The 5,782-nt window shown below is 34.1% G+C and overlaps 1 long non-coding RNA gene across 1 annotated transcript; it reads right to left on the reverse strand.

The window, feature by feature from the left end:
* Positions 1-392: 392 nt before the first annotated feature.
* On the reverse strand, positions 393-1,625 carry LOC107959983 (uncharacterized). Its single transcript, XR_001701046.2, has 2 exons — positions 936-1,625; positions 393-847 (listed from the first exon to the last, which is right to left on the reverse strand). It is a non-coding gene; the product is annotated as an uncharacterized lncRNA (long non-coding RNA).
* Positions 1,626-5,782: the final 4,157 nt, after the last annotated feature.

Raw genomic sequence — 5,782 nt, forward strand, 5'->3', positions numbered from 1 at the left:
AGATTAAATTAAAGTTTTAATATACTTAAGAGTTTTTTTTAGCCTATATATAGGCCTTTGCATTGTACAAAATTCAGACAATTCATTATTATTCTATTTTTCTTTTGAGTTAATAAATTTTCTGAAAGTTTTTCTTTTCAAGAGTTTTTCTTGAATTTCTTTTAGAAGAATTTTAACAATCTTTTTACATTGTAAGGATCATTTTCAAACTTTTTTCTTGCCAAGGTTTCTATCTTAGAGAGAAAATTAGAACTGTTTAAAGGAAATTGTGGATTCTTCGTGTTTCCAAGACTTCTTAGGACTTCTACACGCTACTTTCTATCTTTGTATTTATCTTCTTTATCCGCTTCCTTATTATTCTAAGAATCAAGTTAGTAAAATAGATTCTGAAGTGGCGAACCATCAGGAGAATATATAGCGAGGAGCTAAAACAGACAGCTTACAAAGGAGAAATCTAACCTAGACATTGCTATAAATTTTGGTAGACATAAACAAAATTTTCTACAAAAAATTGTGGCAGACAGATTTTACAGGGAAAATAAAAATTACAAATTGGAGAGTGTATAATGGATATATTCCAACAATGGGTAATTTGCATTACAAATGGATTTGCAACACAACATTATGCCCTTGCTGTAAAGGAGGTACAGAATCAATGGAAGATGCCTTCAGGGATTGCACTGCAGTCAGAAATATCTAGAAGGAGCTAGGGATGCAAGTAACTCAAAGGGAAGAGGAAGAGAGATATCGACAGTGGATTAAAAAGTTGCTCACTAGAATGACAAATATGTACAGTAAGACTATTTTCTGTAGCATCTGGGCGATATGGATGAGGAGAAACAAGATCCTATATGAGAAAAAATTCCAATCAGTAGAAGATAAAACACCATTTATTAACAAATACTTGAGGGAATGGGAGGTAAAAAACAGATTACCCGGTCAGAGAATAGAAGAAGAATGGTGGAGACCACCAAAACCGTCTGAAATCAAAATAAACTTTGACGGGGCTTTTTACAGACAAACTTCCAAATCAGGAACTGTCATAATTTCCAAGGACTCAGAAGGAAAGATCCTCAACTGTACAACGGTAGTTAATAATCGAATCCCTACTCTGTTTGTAACAAAGGCATTACCCTACTTACAAGCAGTAAAGACGAGCTTAGATATGGGATTACAAAAGGTGGTGGTAGAAGGAGACGCCTTCAACATCATTAAGAAAATTCAAAACAACGAAAAAGACAAATCAATTTTAATTTAATATATTTTTGACATTAAAACACTAAGCAAAAGTTATAACGAGTGCAGATTTCAATAGATATACAGAAAATGGAATGAAACTGCACATGCAGTAGCCCTAGAAGCTTTGAAACTTAATAAGAACACCTACCTGGAAGGACAACTGCCAAGATTGATGACAACAGTGGCTGAAAAAGATGCCAGAGATCTAGAACGACCTTAAAGAAGAAGAAGGAGCAAGAGTTTTACCAGACAAAGGCGCAAATGCATTAAAGACACAGTCTTGATTTTAATCATTTTCTCGAATGCCTAAGGAAGGAGAAACGACTGGTCTTTGGAAAGCTGGGTAGGGGGTTTTCTGAAATGAGGCTGAGCTAAGGTTTTTAGGAGATGATTTCAGTTTTATTTTAGTTGGGCCGATTAGTTTTAGGTCCATTAAGAGTTGTTTACTTAGGATATGCTATACACTTGGTATTCTACTCATTAGGCTTACTAGAAAAGACCCACGCGCTACTGACGATATTGCTCTATTTTGTCTTTTCTACTTTTATCCTGCACTTGGGGTAGAAATGTAGGTTGGACTACTTTCTTGACATCCGCCTTATTTGCAATACCTTGCTACTAGGGCGTAACCATCCGAATGTATTGTTTTGTTCAGATTTATAGTTTCTGTAACACTTTATATATGGGACTCCAGTTATAGGATGTTGCAATAGTAAACTGGAACATTCGCAAGCAACTGATTCATTATTATTCAATAATAAATAAATTCAAGTTAATTACATGTTAAACATGTATTACAATTAAAATCGAGTTTTAGTCGGGCTTACGAAAACCTTTGAACAAGTTCAAAACTAAAACGGGACCAATCTAAAACATTTGCAAAATAACAGGAAAACCCCTCAAACAGAACCAAAAAGATCAATTCATAATCAATTACAATCATTTATGTGTTATTCAATCATATTGAGACTTAAATCGAACTTACAGAACATTTAACAAACTAGGAACGATTCTAGATTAAAACAAAACATTTACAAAATATAGGCAAATAATGAAAATAGGGGTCACATGGCTGTGCGACAAGACAGAGACCATGTGGTGCATGGACATGCTGTGTGGCTATATCGTGTGACAGAGCTTAGGCCGTGTGAAAGGTGACACACAATCGTGTCTTCAAACTGTGTAATTAACTGATGTTGTATAGATCTAAAATTACCTTAAATGTGCAATACATACGGTCGTGTGAACTACCCGTGTGTGACACACGACCATGTGGTAGCCCGTGTGCAGCATAAATAACTTGTTTTAAGTAATTTGCATACCATTCATACCAAATGACCTATAGTGCCAATTAGCATTAATTTAAACCTACTCCAAAATATGTATATTACAAGACCAAACATCAATTTACTAATCATCCTAACAAGAAACCATTATGCCTACATTGACAACAACAATTCAACCATTAAACAATAAAGAAACTTTACCATTTTTGACAAGTTAATCATACCTAAACATTCACATGCAAGAATTATTTCTTTAACTAAAGTATCAATAGGCAAATTTCAAAATATAACCTAAAATTTTATACTAATTTCATCAAGCAAAACATACCATAATTACAAATGCCTTTAATCATTTCATATCACAACTCAATTACACCAAATGAAAACATTTAACTAATATGCCTAAGTCTATTACCATTTCATGCTATCATCTAAATAAATATTTAATACTATCCATTCCTTTATCATAATCATCTATATGATAAATTATCATATGTATTTATTTAAATATTTATATTTATTCAAACTCAACCGTGCGAAACTACGAACACAAGCTTTTCAATTCAATATTTAATCATCCTAAGTACATGCCAAAAATAACCAAGCTCGAAACATCAAAAGTCTACCAAATCGGGAGACGAAAGGTGTGTGTCAACACATTTCGAACAATTCAAAATCTACAGAAAAGTAATAACCTAAGTAATTATATCAAATACTTAGTAAGCTCATACAATATAAACAAATAGCTTACCTTAATCATTCAAAAATGACATGAATGAATATGAAGTAATTTCACCTATCATAGCATTCAAAACATGAACCATATAAGATTTAGTCCAAACCACATATATAATTTCAAATGGTAAAATACCAGCTTTAACTCAAAATTAATCATAATTCCATTATTTTTCAACTTATCACTTTGCATCACTTTCATCATTAAAATTTTCTTCACGTATCCTTGTCATATTATTCACATTAGAACATAGTTCAACAATTCGGGGTCAATAAGTAATGAATTACATATATTCATAATTCGTATTTTGCTTATTTCCATGAAATAGTTCTGTATCAAATAAGCTTTATTCTTCTGATAGATCTTTGTAAAAGTATTCTATACATAAGTTCAGAAACAGATAATGCTTGTAAGAGTTAATCAAATATAGAATGTAGAATTATATCAAAAATAGGGAATTGACGTTAGTTGTTGAATGTGTAAGCATAAAAGTTAGTTATAGGTCCCAAGTTCAAATACCTTCTCTTGCAAATATATATTTTTTTGCAAAAATTCCATGTTTTAGCGTGCTTGTTGTCCAAGCGTAGTAAAACTAGGTATAAACAAAAAAATTTCACAAAATAATCAGCCTTTAACCCTCTCCTCCCCTACCTTAGCGATCCCTAACCTTTTTTCCCTCTCTTGATTTTTTTTTCTTTCTTTTCCCTTCTCCCACCATTGTTGCCATTGCCCTTACCACCACTATTCATAATTAATTTTCTTTCTTTTGTCACCAAGATTAAGCATAATTGTAACAACCCTAACCCGAGCTCGACCTCAATACCGGGTACGAGGCATTACCGTTCACAAATCACATACACATGTACTAAGTCAGATCATACGAATCCGTTAAAATTTAAAACTTTTTCAAACTTGGTCTAAACTTCTTTAATATGGCCTACGAGGTCCCAAACATCCATTGGAAAACCATTTGGAACCAACTCGAGTCCTTAAACCAACTTTAAAAAATGACCTTTGAAACAGGACACACGTCCATGGAAGAGGGCAACACGCCCATGTGAAACTTGAACATGGTCGTGCTATTGGCCCATGTGGCGCACACGGCTTATGCATCTAAGGACACGCCCGTGTCCTTTACCCGTGTGGATTTATTTTTCAATTAGAACCTATAGGGGTTTTCACACGCTTTGGCACACGCCCATGTCCATGGCCCATGTCCCTTGCACGACCTCGACACGCCCGTGTTTGAAAATCTTTACATTCTTTTATGACATCAGCAATCCTTAAGGGTCACACGGCCAAGGCACACGCTCGTGTGCTAGGCCGTATCCTTCACACGGCTAAGACACACGGCCGTGTTTCTGCCCGTGTGTTTATTACCATGCATACTGACTTGCAAATTTAACGTGCAAGGGACACACGACTGGACAACACGCCCATGGGGCTGGCCGTGTATTACACACAGCCTAGACACATGCCCGTGCATCTACCCATGTGGACAAATAAGGCTATTTACCAAGCCTTTTTGCCACCCTTATTTGCATCAACCTAGATAACATCTAACATGACAAATCCACACAACCGCACAAAGTCTAATAAGCCACACAAGGCATTAACTCATTAATGAAAATATCATCATTTGCATATATCAATAATGCATATTAGCCATTATCCAAAGCTTTATACAAAACTAAGGGATTCATCCCAAGCTAACACCTTGGCTAAATTTAACATTGACACAAAACTCAAAAGTCTAAGCCCTATACATGCGATACTCAACATAATAAAACCAATTATACCAAGTGTGTAATATCCTTAATTAGGGCTTAATCGGAATAGTGGTTTCGTGACCACAAATCCGAGATAGAAATAATTATTTTATAATTATTTTGATGATTATGATATGATTGCATGATTGTGTGAAAATTTCGTGATGAAATTCTATGCCTAAAGTACTTAAATTGAAAGTAGGGACTAAATCGAATAAGTTGCAAAACTTGCATTCTAGAAGTTTTTAGTATGAAATTGTTTTGGAATATTAATGAGGAGGTCTTAAATAGCAATTTGACCAATTTTAAGTTCATGGACAAAATTAGGACATGGAAGGAATTTTTGGAAAGTTTAGTAGTAAGGGTATTTTGGTCATTTAGTTATTAAAATGAATTAAAAACAAAATTAAAAGCCAATTTTTGTCCATCTTCTTCATTAGGCCGAAATTTCAAGGGTTCTCCATAGCTAGGGTTTGTTTCAAGCTTCCAAGCTCCATAGTAAGTGATTCCAAGCCCCGTTTTTAATGTTCTTTACGTTTTTGGAATCCCGGTAGCTCGATTAAGCTTATGTTAGCAATAATTCAACCTAGAGTTTATATTTGGAAAAATACCCATAGGTGAAATTTTTGTATTTTGATGTTTTATGATAGAATATGAGGTTTTAAATTATGTTAGACAACTTGTGCTACTCGGTTTTGAGTGAAAACGAGTAAAAGGGCTTAATTGGCAAAAACACCTAATAGTCACAAGTA

Source organism: Gossypium hirsutum, chromosome A05 (assembly GCF_007990345.1).
Source record: "Gossypium hirsutum isolate 1008001.06 chromosome A05, Gossypium_hirsutum_v2.1, whole genome shotgun sequence".
NCBI classification, from domain to species: Eukaryota; Viridiplantae; Streptophyta; class Magnoliopsida; order Malvales; family Malvaceae; genus Gossypium; species Gossypium hirsutum.